This window comes from Varanus komodoensis, unplaced genomic scaffold, assembly GCF_004798865.1.
Source record: "Varanus komodoensis strain SLA01 unplaced genomic scaffold, ASM479886v1 scaffold16, whole genome shotgun sequence".
Classification (NCBI taxonomy): domain Eukaryota; kingdom Metazoa; phylum Chordata; class Lepidosauria; order Squamata; family Varanidae; genus Varanus; species Varanus komodoensis.
In genome coordinates, this window is record NW_025335468.1 from 14,901,916 (window position 1) to 14,918,600 (window position 16,685).

The window sequence follows — 16,685 nt, forward strand, 5'->3', positions numbered from 1 at the left end:
GCTGTTCGCTGCAGCAGAGAGACAGGTGGGAGCCGCACACAGAGCATGCACAGACAAGGTGAGTGGGACGCCCTCCTAAAAAGCTGCTTAGCTCTAGAACGTTCCAAATGACTGTTCTGCATCATGCAAAAGTGTGAGTCATAGAGACCACAAAGAAGCAGCAAAAGCTTGCACCGAACAATCCTTTTTCAGAGTAAAACATTTCCTCTTTGAGATACATCATGGAAATGCAGCAGGCTGCCAGGTTGGTTGTCCAATAAGATATCACCCTGTTTATTTACACAGGATGATCTTACCCGCTAACACTGCAATGCCTTTGAAGCAAAAATGAAACACAGAGCTACAGAATTATTTGCGGTTCCTTTTGATATTCAGCTATAAATGTGAGGTAGGAAGTTTATACAACCTGTGGTGACTGGGCAGATCATTATCTCCCAAAGCTCATTAGACAGCAGGCACTCAAAGTAAAATGTCTGGCCAATATTGCTCTTTCTCCCTTCTGTGGGGTACCCCAAGTGCTTGGATTCTTTTATTCAGCACAACCCTCAAGCTGAACAAGCCTGTATGTTCATTTGGACTGCAGGGATCTTTTAGCAGAAGCATACTTGCCATTAAAGAACAGTAAATTTTAAGAACACTTTCCCCAACTGTGTGCAATGAGAATTACATGCACCAAATGGTAGAGTCCTGTGGAAATAGGTTAATGGGACCGCAGAATCACTCGCACCCTGCAGACAACCAAATGACATGTTGAATTCTTAACCCGGCTAGAGCTTTTTTCCAAAAGCCAAGGGGCCTTATTTCAGCACATGCTTCCAGTCTTGAAAATGGCTCATTCCTGCGTGTTTGGCCCCTGAACATGTGGTTTGCCGCCGCCACTGCCTCTGCTGCTGTGAAAATGCTAAGAAGGCTTTTAAATGCTCGATATTGCAAAGAGACATTGCAGGCATCTTGTGCTCTTGAGAGCGCTGTTCCCTCGTACAGGCTTAACAGGCATTGGTGAAATCCCTAATTCTTTCATAAGTTCTCACGCTGGAAAATAATGGGGAATACATCCTCCAGCCTCACATTCCTTGTGGGGAACAGCTGATATGCCGAGGTTCCTAATTGACTGACTGTGGTCTTGTACATGTTATCATCTCTTTGAATGTTCCTTACCTGTGTCCTGTTTGAACCATGGTATCGCGCTTATCGCACTTCCATGCCATTGATCGTCTAAGTACAGTAAATATTAATCAGATTATCTCATAATGAGGTGTACCAACTCACTTCAAATTCTAGCTTCAAGCTCTCTTTGCAAAGCCAGTCCTGAATCGTGTGGACAATATTGGTTACTGCCAGTGCAGAGAAAGCACTACCTCACAGTTAAAGCGTAGGAACGAGGGAGGGAAGAGCAGAAGAATGTAAGAGTTAGGCTGGATTAAACCTATCTAGTGCAGCATTCTGTGTCTGACCAGCATCCTACCTGCAAGAAGTGCACCATAGTACTGCCCACAGTATATGGGAATGGAGCAGTATGTAAAGATTAAGATAAATAATATTTTTAAAAACTACCTCCTCGTGCTGGCCGATAGCTGTTGTACAGAGGTTTCCTTCCTCTGATTAGCCACAGAGAACCTTACCCTCCATAAATTTGTCCAACTCCCCTGTAAAGCCATCCAAATTGGTTGCCAACAGTACATCACACGGTAGCAAATTCCAGAGTTTAATTTTGCACAATGTGCAGAAGTACTTCCATCTGTCTTGATCTCCCACCAGTCAGCTTCATGGGATGATCTTGGTTCTAGTGTTATGGGAGAGGAGCAGAAAGTCTGTTGCCCGGCCCGTATTCTTCACACCTTCCCTGATCTTGTACACCTCTAGCACATCTCCATTTACACACATATTTTCTAAACTGTCCCAGACACTGTAACCATTCTTCAGAGAAGAATTGTTTCATCTCCCCAGTTATGTTGGTAACCTTTTTCTGCCCCTTTCCCAACACTACGAGACCATTTTTGCTGTGTGCTGACCAGAATTTTGCAGAGTGTTCCATAGGTGGTTGTCCCATTGATTTGTATACAGGCAATACAACATAGGCAGTGTTATATTCAGTTCCTTTTCCAAAGTGAGCCTGTAACACATTCTCAATCTCCCAGCTATAGTTAGGACATCTGGGCTGTTAAGCCTGCTGTATGGGTTGGGGAACGTGAGGGGGAAGATGGCAGTGCGCTCTTCCCAGAAGCTGCTAGCCTGGTTGGCTGAATAGAGCGCAAGACTAAACAGGTGTTTGGTTTGGTCCTGCAAACATCCTGCAAACAAGTCAGTTTTCTCAGGTTCTCAATTACAAGGAAGTGAAATAGGGAAGCCCCATCATGTTTGTCGGAGTTGGGCAACAATGATTCTTCTTCTCCTCACCGTCAGGGAAGGAGACACGTTGAGGCACTTGCGGCCGCCTTTGTCCTGCATGCAAGTTGATTCAAGTGCTAAAACAGGGAGTTATGCTTAGACAGCTGTGTTATCTGTCCTCTGACAGCCATCCTGTCCTGCATTTGCCAGTTTTAACTCTAATGAAATGGGCTATGGAAGTTCCCCTGCTGGAATGGTATGTTGAACTGTAAAAATACAGCACACGTGGAGGCTTCCCCAAACTTGGCCCAAACTGAGTCAGTATGGGGACTCCAGTGTACCCTTCAGAACATATATTTGGCTCACAGAGATATGTATCTATCCACAACTAGAATGAGAGAGATGTATAGATCTGAGAAGACTTGGAGGAGATATACATGGTTTCCGGAGGTGGCCTTTAGATATTTTCCTAGCCACATCAGGAGCTCTTATTAATGAACAGTTCCAACACACCTGAGATAGCATTGAGATGGCCCACCTGCATGATCAGCGGTGAAGTGCAGGTGCCTCTCTTACACTGTCAGTGCTGAGAGTTGTCAGTTCTGTGGCAAAGAGCCTCACTCTCCTCTCTGAAATTGGTTCATTCAGATGCCCTCACCAAGAGCTGCTCTAACACAAACACAGCCATCTCCCTCCAGATACAATATTCTCAGTCTTGATTTAGTTGTATGTAAGGGACAAATGGATTAAAAGTAGCAGTACAATCCTAGTTACGTTTATTCAGATGTTTGTCCTGTTTTCCTGTGTATTCTGCCCAAGAACTGTTTCTCTTGAGGACTGTTTCTGAACAATTGGTTGGCTGGTAGAACAATGCAGAGTCGCCATTTTTTACTACCTAGACTTTCTGTTTTATGGAGAATCTGCCAGACAATCTTCCATTTGAAAAGCTACCCAGTTTAAAGGTTTAAAGAAGAATCATAAGGAGGAGAGTGTGGCCCATCAAAAGTCAGCACCAAACAGCAAGCTGGTTACATCTGGTTACAGTCCTCCCCATTACAGTCAGATGTATTTCTATTTAAATTATAACAGTTATTTCTATATTTGCATGTGTGTGTGTTAGTACATGCAGATTTTATGCAAATCTGTGTTCTCTTTTGTCCACCCTTTTGTTGATGAATTGCTTTTTTTGGGGGATGGGGAAGGTAACACATAAGCAAATGCTTTGGACAATCCTGAATATTTATGGCAGAGATGAAGCAAAGGACTTGTAGAGAAGGTTGAAGAGAAAGGAGTAATGGGGGGGAAGGCAAAGGATATTAGTTTTCTGTTGCATTATTGAACAAATACTGTTATTTTTGTACACACTGGAGAGGTAAAAGCTCATTCATAGAAACAGAACAGCCATTTGGATAACTTGACACTATTTGAATCAATCTCAGGAGCAGCAGAGTTACTGACATTTGAAAATGCTGCCTCCAGAAAAGGGTTTATCTGGAAGATACACGTTTTCCAGACTAAGGAGATCCTTCTTGTAGCTGTATAAGCAGTAAGATCTGAAAGGATAAAAAATGCACGTTTTCCCTTTTGGTTGGTTTGGAACAACATCATAGAAGGAAGTTTAGCAAACAGAAATAGGTGTGTTTACTAAAGGTCAGCTAAAGACCAGCTCAAATTTGTACAAAACTGGAAGCAAATTCAGTGCATATTTCTCCCTGCATTTTCTTTCTTTTCACTTCTACCTCTCTCCAGAGTTTATAACCAAAGATTAAACAACTAATCTTACACAATGAATTCTGTTCTTGAAGTACCCGGAAGACAGTCAAGATCTTGAACAATCCAAACTGTCAAAAAATCCTGCTTAGCCAGATATTGTATATGGACAAAGAGGAGCAATGAGGACACTTGTCTGCAAAGTATGTTTAAATCAGGGGCAGTTAATACAGTGAAGTCTGAGCTAGAAATGGCAAAGCACTCGTTTTTAATTATGCATCCGTTCTTTTCTGATTATATACACCACTGGATTTTATCTCTTTAACTAATGAAACATTTTGCATAAAACTGAACAATTGATAAAATCAATTAGCGATTCATCTAGGTAGTTAAAATGGTGCGATGCTCTGCAAAAAAAAAAAAAAAAAGCCACACGTTAAACTAAAAACTTATGCACAATCCAATCTATGTCTCTCCCACTGAGTTTGGTGGTTCTTACTCCCAAAGTAAGGACTGCAGGATTACTAGTGGTATAAATCAACAGTGTTCTTAATCAATACCCCCCAGGGGCACCTTGGTAGGAGTGGCCCAGGAGTTAACGGCTTCCAGGGAAACTAAGGGACTTTCCCTATACTTTATTTATTTATTTATTTATTTATTTATTTTTGAGTTTATATCCTGCCTTTTTCCTACAAAGGGCTCAAGGCAGCTTACATCATTCTCCTCCTCCATCTTCTCCCCACAACAACAACCCTGTGAGGTAGGTTGGGCTGAGAGTCTGTGACTGGCCCAAGGTCACCCAGTTGGCTCCATGGCTGAGCGGGGACCAGAACCCAGATCGCCTGGGTCCCAGTCCCTGCTCTTAACCACTACACCGCACTGGCTCTCACATGTTGCAGGACTCACTTGATTTTGGTTTTATTGGTCAGGTTGAAAGTATTCTCTAAGTAGGTTGAGAAAACCTGTTGTCGTGAACAGATGCAGTCTGATACAGAGGCTCTGGGCCTCTCAGAGACAGAGAATCGGTTTGCCCTCTGAGACTAATCGTTCCAGGGGGACCTTTTCTTTGGCAATGAGGGCAGCAAAGTTTTTCTTCTCTGACTCTATTGTAGCCACACAATATCATCCAGAGGCATTGTTTCGGGTGGTTAAAAGGCTACTACATTGTGTCCCTGCTCCAGGTGGCAAAGAAAAATGATCTGAAATTCACTATGATGAGTTTACAAACACCTTGCTGCCAAAATCACTCTGACTGAGGTAGCGTTTTGTCCAGTGTGGATGGGTGGTTTCAATTTGTTCAGCATGAGGAGGTGGACTAATCGCTGGGTGGGCTCAGGCCAACTAGGTGCTTCTTAGGCCCATCTCTGGTCTGGCTTGCAAGAGCTACCAAAAGAGGAGGTGGCTACTTGAATGGAGATTAAAACTTCCTTCAAGGAGGGCCTTGTTCCAGTTTTTCCAAAGGAGCATATGGTAAGAGCTTTATTAAAGAAGTTTTCACGGGTTCTTGCCAGTCATAAAAGTTCAGTATCTCTCTCTTTTGTGTAGCCTCACTATTCTATGCTTCTTTCAGCATGAGGAAAGGCAAAAAGGATGGAGAGGGGGCATTGATCTCATCTGGTCTGCAGAGGGCCTTGTGCAAGGCAATGCAGATGCCCAGCTAATGCTGGTTGGCCACCTCTGACTTACGGTGTGCATGCCGTGCGTGATATGGGCGGCAGAGATTTCTGCTGCACTCAGACATGAGCAGCAGGGTCCATTGACCTACCATGGGATGAAGCCATGTGTGAAAGCTCTCTGCCATGGTGCGCTGCTACCTGCTCAGTAGTGTAGAGGTGCTTTGCTTCCAGTTGGAGGCCAACCCTTGGTCACAGTTGTCTTTCTAGGCCTTCCCACATCTTCACACTAGCAGTCAAGGCACTATGCAGTTAGTTATTCCATCTGTTCTTTCTCCCCTTAATGCATTTTCTCTGGTAAGGAAAAAGCCGCCGCAGTGGGAAAACACAGGAGGATTACAAATGGAAGCTGAGGATGGTTTCAGAAGGCACTGTGCAGCAATTCCAACCTTTTCCCTTAATTTATTTTGTGTGGTAAGACAAGAACAAAAGAAGTGGTGGGAAAATGTGAGAGGATTACAAGTGGAAGACAGTGTAAAAATCCATGGATGAAGCAGGACCATAGCCCAATAAAATACTTGTCTGGAAGCACCCCCACCCCTCCCACCCCAAAAAAGCCCCACAGGGATACATTGATGTACATTAAGAAAACATAAGAACCATGATAGATCAGGCTGAAGATTTATTCAGTCCACAGTTTTCTTCTCATAGTGGCCAACCAGATGCCCATGATTTTTTTTAGAAGCAGTTTACCTACATGAAGGAGTTTACCTACAATTCACAGAAGCTCAGCTTTGTTTACATCTTACTGGGGTGACATACTAAATATTTTTCTAGCTGGACCTTACAAACTCTGGGAACATTTGAATACTGGAATCACATGAGGAGGTCAGATCCCACGGGAAAGTACCATGTTAGAACTGACAGCTCCCAGGAAAGTGCATCAACTGTACCAAAATGGGAATTAGCAGGAAAGCCAGATTAATATGTTATTCAGAGAAGGACTAGGCAACATGGTGCCCACTTATCCCACCTTCATCCACTCCCCACTATTTTTAAAATCATTACCAGATTTTCTTAATGGTAGCTTGGAATCCTGCAAAATAGATTTCAAGGAAGAGGTTGGGGCTGGACTTGGTTTTCAGCCGCCCTGCTGCTCTGTTAATGTAAACGTTGAATCCCCTGTAATATCATCCAGTGACATGACATCCAGCAATGTATGTCTCAACCTAAACAGTTTATTACAGCCTAAGCTTCCTTTCCCAAAAACTGCTGGGTGTGCAAAGGCAATTACGAAGTGAAAGGGTAGTCCAGCTAAGAAAAAGCCAGTTTTTGTATGATCATATGATCAGTGTCCCCTGTTCAGTATCAAAGATGCGCAACCTGTGGCCTCACAGGAAGTCACCCGTGTCCTCCAAGGCCTTAACTGCTGCCCTACAGGGTGCCCCGACCTCCAGCCCCACCACGACTCCTGCCACCAGTGAAGGTTGGCACTCTCTCCAGACCCTCCGGATGCAGATTGGTTGGGATGTGCACCACTGTATGTGTGTGCATGTGGTCCCTGACCTCCCATTCAGGATCACTTGCACTCCTTACTCCCAGAAGTGTGTGCACCCTGCCTTGATTAGCACCACCCAGCCAAGAGGCACGGATTATATAGCTTCAGACACAGTTAACATAGTCAATGTCAAAATTTTCTTAAATACTTTCATCTCTTGAAAAAAGTTCTTCACAGACATATACACCACCCAGGGAGTCTTGTGCGTGGGCTATCGGGTGAGATGTATAAATATAACACATAAATAATGGATAAATATACACATAATATACTAAAATGTATTTATTCATGGCATAAGCCTATACAAGTTTGGACGGGGAAAAGACCTGCAATTCCCAGCACATCCCAGCCAACTATCCTTTAGCCTCAATGGTCTCCAAGTATCCAGTGTAGGGAGTAACTCATTATTTTTTTCATTTCTTGGGACTTGGATTGTTTTTGTATGCAAAGCTATACTGGTTTTCTTCTGAGGTCCCTTCCAACACCATGGTTAGATTCTGACCTAGTCATAGTTACAGTAAACCACTGGAATCAGCGGAACTTGAGCTAGTCAGGGCTACACTGAAATGCATTGATTTTTGTAAGCCTGTTCTCTCTAAAGGCACACCCCTGTGTGATTTAAACAGAAAATCTGGCTGGGGTATGCTGGCCTACAATTCCAGCATACCCCAGCCAGATGCTGCTTGGGGCACCCTGGGAGATGTAAACTTGCATAGGATTGTACCTTTATTGTACTTTTAAACTGCCTAATAGGGACTTCTCTGTGTGATGTACAATATATTAAAAATATAATGCAGGCATTAAAAATAAAAGCAGAACACAATAAAATCAGCCAGTTTACTTCCACCTGCTTGATCAAAAAGCTCATCTATCAATACAAGACATTACATGCACATGAATCACAGTGCATCTCATACCAGCAAGCCTATTCCCAAAGCATTCATTATGAAGCACAAAACAGATGACTCAGAAGCTTCAAATCTAGTCCATGCAAAATGTGGCAAAATTAAGTTGTTTGACAGTGTCTGTACATTCCGCAGAGATTTATAGCTACTGACTAAATCATCGGTTCCTGCTAAAACTGAACAATATGTATACTTATCTCTGCTATCCATTAACATAAATTAAATCTCAGCCATTAACACAAAATAAAACCTTTGTAAAGAAACTGATGGTCTGTTTAATATATTTCAATTATTTTTCCCCTGTAAGTCATTAAGAAAATCAGATTCGAGAAATCCTTTAGTTTGTAACTCTCAACAACACAAAGTCTTCTGAGTCATGGGCAAATGTTAAGTTACAATCAGAAATGTATCTCCAAGGAGAACTTCTGTCTGGGCTGTTCTTGAAAATACAAAGGGCCTGCATGTTTTAAAGAGATGATACTTTTTGGATGCAGCCAAGGAAAAACTGATTCCCAAAATCATCCAAATCTCCAAATTCAATATAATGATATTTATTCAGAGAAACACTTCTAAGGAAATGCTCTGTTGCAGGAAAAAATAAAGCAGACAGAGGTTGGTTCAAGCCATCTTGTTGCCTGAGATGAAACAGCAAATAAGGCCCTCTATCCAAGTCATGGAAAGGTGCCCAGAACGCAGAACCAGGCACTTTTGGCATCTGATGCAGAAAATCCCATAGGCACCTCTATTCATCCCTAGATGTCAGAATTCACAAACAGCCAATTAAAGGCCCGGTCCTTTGCACATTAAACAGAAGAAAAGGCCTACAACTCCCAGCATCCCTCTTGCATAGGATTGCACTCTAAGGACTTAAAGGAAGGCTTTAGTCTTGGAGGCTTCCAACTATCCAAGCCATTGGTGGCAGGGCAGGAGAAGATTTTTGCCAGTCTGCCCTCCTTTTCACATTTTTCTGCCCAGATGGACCTTCAAGCCATTAAGCCGATCCAGAGGAGGAGGGCTGGAGAGGTCATAGGATTGCTTATATTCATCATCCTCTCCACATATCTGAGGCTACATGTAGGACCTTGGAACACAACTGGTGTTATTCTTTCCACAAAGCCTGCAAAGGGAAAGGGGCCTGGACTTCTCCATGGCCTTAAAGGGGCGATTCTGAGCAATCCCATGTTGTCTGGGAAGCTCTCCCAGGGATGATAAGATTGCTCTCTCCGTAACCAAACGTTTGCTGCCCTTTCAAAATTTGCTGCTGGAGGCATTCTCCTCCCTCTGCCTCACAGTAGGATCAGCTCTGGGGCAGATATTACAACATGTTGGCACCTGATGCCAAGTGCCCCAGGGACTCAAAGTTCCTTCTAGCCCCTTTGGCTAGGGACCCCATCTGGACAGGGATAGCCTAGTTTCAGCAATCCATGCTCTGATAACCTGCAATTAAGATTACTGCAGTGTACCCTACAAGGGGCTGCCCTTGAAGAAGGTAATCTGGTTGCTGCATTTTTAATGAGCTGCAGCTTCCAAACTGGGATCAGAAAATCTGGACATATAACACCAATTCTGGCTCTCTTGAGTTGGCTGCCTATAGGCTTCTGAGCACAGTTCAAGATGCTGGTTTTAAGCTATGTAGCCCACACAGCGTAGGACCTCAATACCTGATGGAACACCTCTCCTGACCTCAATCATTGTTACCCAACTCTGACCGTATGATCTGCATGTGGGGCCTTCCTCTGACTGCCACTTCCAAGGAAAGCCTAGAAAGAGGCAACAATGAGGGGGGCCTTTCCAGAGGTGACCCCCCAATTATGGAATGATCTCCCCACTGAGGCTTACCTGGTGCCAACATAGCCATCAATTGGGCATCATGTTAAAACTCCCCTCTATTCCTAGGCATTTCATGGCATTTAATAACATATGACGGGTTGTGTCTGCTGTTTTAATTCAGTCTAGTTTTTAATGAAAATGTTTTAGATATGTTAACATATTGTATATTCTTGTATATTGGAATTTTTTAGCTGTTTTAAATTTGCATGCTGGAATTTTATACTGTTTTATCATACTTGTACATGATGTACTTGTATGTGTATTTGTCTTTTGTTTGTTTGTTTGTTTGTTCTACCACCCAAATAGCTGAGGCTGTCTGGGCAGTTTACAAAAGTTGAAAACACACAAACAAAAAAGGAAAAAAAATAATAAAACCACAGCAAATTCAATTGAATCAGCACGGAGGTATAGCAGTGGTACAGGATAAAATGCAATATTAAAATTCAGCTTTAAAATTAACTGTTAAAATACTGGGAGAATAAAAAGGGTTTCACCTGGTGCCAAAAAGAATACAGAGTAGGTACCTGACACAGCTCTTTCAAAAGCTCGTTCAATAGCCAGGGTGCCACAACCAAAAAGACCCTTCTCCTAGTAACCACCTTGCTTACTTCCTTTAGAAAGCGGTCCCAGAGAAGGAACTCTGAAGATTACCATAGAGTCCAGGTGGATACATATGGGATGAGGTGTTCCTTCAGATAATACTAGTGCTTTGACTTCAACTGGCAGCCAGTTGAAGAGGACTAGAAGAGGACTGGCATAATATGTTCCCATAAGCCAGTCCCCATTAACAATCTTGCCCTGTTTTAGATCAGTCCCCAAACCATTTTCAGAGGCAGCGAATGCCACATACAGGGCATTGCAGTAATCCAAACAAGAGGTTACTAGAGCATGGATTACTATAGCTAGGCCCTGTCTGTCTGGTGTATGAGCTTAAGCTGACAAAAGCTTCTCTGTGCCACTGAACCTGCCTCAAGTGACAGTTCTGGGTCTAGGAGCACCCTCAAACTATGAAGCCTGTCCTTTTGAGAAGTGCATCCCCATCCAGAACAGGTTGACTATCTCCCAACTATCTGGACTGAGTCTCATCCATTTGTTGACCCTTATCTAGTCCATTACTGAACTCAGGCATTGGTTCAAAACAGACACTGCTTCACCTGGGTTTGAGGAAAAAGAGGTAGAGCTGAGTGTCCTCTGGAGAGTGATGGAACCTCATCCCATACCTCTGGATAACCTCCTCCAGCAATTCCATGTAGATGTTACAGCACAGGAGATAAAATGGAACCCTGCAATACCCTATGATGTGACTGCCATGGCACAGAACATTCTGGAATCAGCTGGTCAAGTAGGAGTGGAGCCACTCCAAAGCAGTACCTCTTACTCCCAACCCAAACAGCCTGTTCAGAAGTATACCATGGCCAATGCTATCAAAAGCCACTGAGAGGTACAGAAGAATCAAGAGGGTGACACTCCTCCTGTCTTCACTGTATCTTTTGTATTTGATTCATTTTTGTGACCCACCCATTCAGCTGCAGCTATTAGGTGGTACAAAAATGAAATAAATAAAGTTCAGAAAAAGCCAAGAGGAAATGTACATCTCCCCAGAGTTCCCTTCAAGGAATCCACTGGGCTTTTTACCCTGAGGGTCCACTGGCTTGCCATTCTTGCCTTCTTCTACAAGGGCTAAAAGACCAGGAGCACAAAAAAGCATGGTGGTCAAACTACAGCAAGCCCCTTTCCTTCCTAAAGGCCTTATTAAAGCTTCCTCACAGCTTTCGTCCCTTTTCATATATAGCAATTCTGCTGTTCTTCTTCCCTGCCAAACCAAGCAAGCTGGTTTTTAAAAGAATTTTAAAATGAGCTTGCAAGTGTGTGCCAGGGAGGGGGTCCTCAAGAAAAACGTGTGAAGGCCTCACTGTTTACATGAATTTCCCTCTCTCAACAATGACAACAGCAATAGATTAAATGGAAGACCCCTACCACCAAGTATTGCTTTTATATAATGTTGATTATGTGGACACAACTTCAGATTGTACACAGAAACTGGTGATTGTACAGCAGAGTTTCCCAACAAATAGGGCAAGTGTGAACACCAGCCAAATTTCTTCAAACAGCAGTCTACTTTTTCTGTGGACCCCAGAAATACCCGGTATGCATGCACTGATGTTTAAAGGTATCTGTGACAAAGCACTAATGAAATAAGGCATACATATATGACATTATGCCTAGTGCTGGAATCAGACTTGCCATGCAAAAGAATGTGATTACCCCAAATTAAGACCAAGCATGACTGCTGAAGGATGCTTGTTGCCAAACAACCTGGGCCTTATTCTGTAGCATAGAATAATGCTACAGAATACTACTGACTGGATGAGTCCAACCTGGAGTCCTACCTGTTTAGGAAGATGGAACCTTGATTTTTTGGTTTGGTTTGCTCCATGTAATATTTATTCATTGTCTTGAAGAACATGTCTGTAGGCACCAACTGCTGGAAAATTCCTTCCCTCTTCAATAAAAAGCATTTTTTTTCTCCCAGACAAATCCCATAAGGCATGTACAATTCTTCCTGCTCGGAAACTCATCTGTTATTAAAATCAGTCTAGCAACAAACAATCCAGCTCTTGATGGTTTTGTTCATGCTGCCAAATGTCTGCAAGACACCCAACCTCAGACCTCAGGGGGGCATCTCAAGACACTTGTTTATTTACGGAATGGCTTCCTGGCAGTCTTGCTCCTTCTTCGAAGGCTGCATGAGTAGACAGAAGTCACCTTCAACATTCTCCCAGTGACATCTGTTGTGGAGGGAAGGGAGGAGTGCGGGATTAAATTTGTTGCATCCCTTAGAAGCTTGATCTCAATGATGCCATGTATTAAAGACCATAACAAGGGCTGCATAAAACTGTTATGCATGCCTCGGGAAACAGTGGAAGGCATGCTGGTCCCACTCCAAAAGTTCTGCAACATTGTACATGGCTATGGATCCCCTCCATCCATATCCATGTACAATGTTGTACATGGCTATGGATCTCCATGGTAAGATTCCCCATCCCACTAGAAAGAAAGGGAAGCCCGTACAAGCGCTTTCATATGGGCCTGCCCAAAGTTTGCATTTGTCATCTGAGGCCCTGGTACATATCCCACCTCTAGAGAGCTTCCTGGGTTCTTGAAACTGAGCTTTTTGTGTAGCAACATCCAGGATGTGGGCCTCTCTCCTCTTGATTTCCTCTAAATGTTTGGTGAAGACAGCATTGTTCTGCTGAGCGTTTAATCATTAATTCATCTCTCTGGTTTTATGATTAAGCCCTGGTTTTGTTGTATGGCTTGTACTTTATTGTACAGCATGTATTGTACAGCTCTTATTTGTTCATGAAGTCTATTCTTTTTTATTGTTTTAACTTCTGCATTACCTTGAAACACTCACTGAGCAGACAGGTGATTTAGAAATACAGCTGCCTCAGTCAGAGTTACCAAAACAATGTGCAGGCATGGATGCATATGTCCTGCTCAAGAAATCATGCAGAGCCCTGCCAAGGAAACCTTTTAAAGGGAAACAGTTCCTTTTAAAAGAGAGTAGCTCACACTTTTCCAGGTTCCCAAGCACTTAGAATCTTTAGAACAAGTGGAAAAGCAAGATGACCCTTAATACAGTGGAGTGCCATGAATGAATGAATGAATGAATGAATGAATGAATGAATCAAAGATTTTGCCACAACAGGGATGTGACTCCCACCGTCCCCTTTTCACAAGCAGAGAACATGCAAGCCTTTGCTTTCCTTTGACAGCTCTTTTGACAGCTGTCAAGAGAAACTCAAGGGAAGAAAAAGACTCTCTAGACCCTTTTTGGGTCAGTGTTTATAGTAGCACAGAGGTGATCAAAAATAGCTTCTCGTCATGGAGGGGATGGAGAGATGAATTGATCCTGTCATGGGGTACCCTTGAGTTGTCCACAGAAGGGTAACCGGATAGGGTGAATAACCCACAGTGAGTCTGATCATCTATCTAGCACATTGCAAGTTCTTTGTACAACAACCCTCCATTGCCAGGGTCGTTTGTCATGACATGATAATCTGCCCCGTTGGGTGAGTTTCAAATCAGTTGTTGAACAATAGGTTCTGTGAACCCCATCATGCAAATAAGTCATGGTTTCTTAACCACAAACAACCCACAAAGAGAACCCATGGTTTGTTGCTGTGTTGTGGGTAACAACCAACCCACATGGTTCAGTGAAATCCCACACTCAATCCATACTCAACCTTGACTATGGTTTGTCATGGTATGTGAACCCAGCCAGAATGCAAATTATTCCATGTTGCATAACCATAATTTTCCTTCCAAGAAAAAGCAGTGCCACATATTTGCAGAGAAGTATTGGCACAGAGTGGCTTCCTTTCAGACGTCCCACCACCTTTCCAGATCCAACTGTGCAAAAGGGCGGTGTGACCTCTGCCTAGCTAGCATCCTTTCACTGAAAAGTTCTCAGAGCCAGGGTTTATGGTACAAAAATGTCATATGGCACAACAAGTCTATAAGAAGTCACCCCAGTTCCTGAGAGTAACTTTTGTGCACATAATAAGAACATTATAGACAATTTTAGCAATGGGGGAGGAAATTTGGCTCCTGGTCTACAAAGACAGATGAGAACTGTGCATACATTCTTGAATGCATAGCTTCCTTTGGCTGTTTCCTTTGCTAATTACACTTGCCTGCCATGAATTTTGAACACATCTGCACAGACAATGCTTTGCAGGGAGAAGTCTGCACATGGCTTCCCTGTGCCAAAGCCATTTTTAATATGATTGAGCACTCTTGGCATGAGCAATGTGGACTACTGGAAATTGTAGTCTCAGCGACTTCCCCTGTTGCTGTAGGGGAAGTCATCAGGGTTCAATGGACCTTTGCACTCCTCCTCTTTGGCTTCCAGTGCCTCACTGCTCCGGTCACAAACACTCTCCCATAATTGAATTCCAGTTCTGGTCTTCATCAGCAGCTACAATTTAGTTTGGAAGAACAGACATTAGTTGAATCAATCTTTCATGCCAACTTTAGGTCATATGCTTTCATCAGAACCCTACAATGATCTGTTTATGGAAAGAAACATTCCTCCTTCCTCCATGGCTAACATTCTGAAGACCAGGCATGTGACTGACATGTCAAGACAGTGTTCAATGGTGATTTATGGTCAACCAGCAGCACAAGGAAAACCAGGCTTTCAGCTTAAACCCGCCAAAAAGAATTCAATTGTATAAACCACAGAGTTCACTTAAAGCATTAGATGATGATAGTGATGATAATGCTAAGGGTGGTGGTGGTGATGATTGTGGAGAAAGAGCGGTATCCATGCCCATGCCTGGCTGCAACCAAAACTACTCTCTTAGAAATCCCACTCTTTACACCTAAAGAAGGTAGGATTTATGGTTGAAGTCGCTAACCGGAATGGACATGGATCCTGAAAATGTTCAGAGACCATCAGCAATAGTTTTCCTGCTAGGCACCGCACTTATTCCTTTGACTGGGGGTGTACAACCCATGGACTGTTGGCTCCTGCCCAGAAAGCCAGGGAGTCTTTTTCAGTGCTAAGCAGGGGAAACCGCTTATCTCCAAACAGCAGCTTATTGAAGATATATATTTATTTCCCTGTGAGTTTTCCCTGAGTTTCCCTTTAGCAGAGTCATATGAATTAATGGGGAAGAGAGCTCCATACAATTACAATGAGTGACAAACAAAGGCCATGTTGCATGGAAATACTAGAAAAGGATCAGTTAACAAGGGGTGGCATTTAAAAGTCTCTAAAATACTGGCCTCATTATGTCCCTAGAGCAGGGATAAGCAACCTGCACTCTCCAGATGCGTTTGGGCAATTCCTAGAATCCCTGACCATTGGTCATGTTGTCTGGGAAATATAGCCCCAAACATCTGGAGGGCACCGAATTGCCTATTCCTGCCCTAGAGGTTAAACTCCAGGAGGAGAAAATTCTCTTTAGATTCAGTAAGAGGGCTTAAAACGTCGTCAATTAATCTAAATCAGCAACAGATGGAGTGAACAGGAAGCACGTTCCATTCCAAAATAGAAGCTATTCATTTAACGGAGATAGCACGCCACTCAAACCTATTATATTCTGCTTTGAAAAGGGACAAGGGTGATCCAGTTAACATTATTAAGCAAATGTCAAGGTAGCCTTTGAACATGCCTTTGAATTCAAAAACAAATACAAAATCATCCATTGGCTGTTCTCAAAGAAATGGCCATCTAAAGATTATTCAGTGGTTCCACTGCCTAAGGAATTCCCACAGGGGTAAACATAGGAGTGGTTGGTTCGCACATAGTTATTTTCTCCTTCCATCTGAGTAGCCCCAGCTTGTGATCAGATTCATGCAGTCGCAGGCAAAATCACCTCTTGGAAGCTGCCACGTTAAGCACATGCAGGCTGTGCCACATGATGACTGAGGAGCAGGGAGGATGGAGCGGTCCGGCCCCCGGACGTCCACTCCTGCTTGCATGGAGACTGCCATGGGATCATGACCAGCCAGTCGTAGATGTGTGCAACATCCAGGGGGCAGAAGCAGCACTGTCCACACCATCAGTGTGCTAAGGGGGCTGCCTATTGCCCCAAAGGCAGCATTACTGCTGAACAATCCTCTCACCGTTCTAAAGGAAGGGACTGGCCAAGTGAAGAGCTGGCTTGTAGAGGATTGTTCCACACAAGCCATTCCTTAGCAAACATCATTTCTCATCATGTTTTGAAA

General features: G+C 43.3%; 1 protein-coding gene across 2 annotated transcripts in view; it reads right to left on the minus strand.

The window, feature by feature from the left end:
- DENND2B (DENN domain containing 2B) overlaps nucleotides 1–12,755 on the minus strand; it is a 157,463-nt gene extending 144,708 nt beyond the window's left edge. The window contains exon 1 of one of the 2 annotated variants that reach the window (XM_044425932.1): nucleotides 12,335–12,755. The gene's annotated coding sequence lies outside the window, so the exon portion shown is untranslated. The remainder of the gene's footprint in view (nucleotides 1–12,334) is intronic. The other variant, XM_044425929.1, reaches the window with a different exon arrangement.
- Between the last annotated feature and the right edge of the window lie 3,930 nt (nucleotides 12,756–16,685).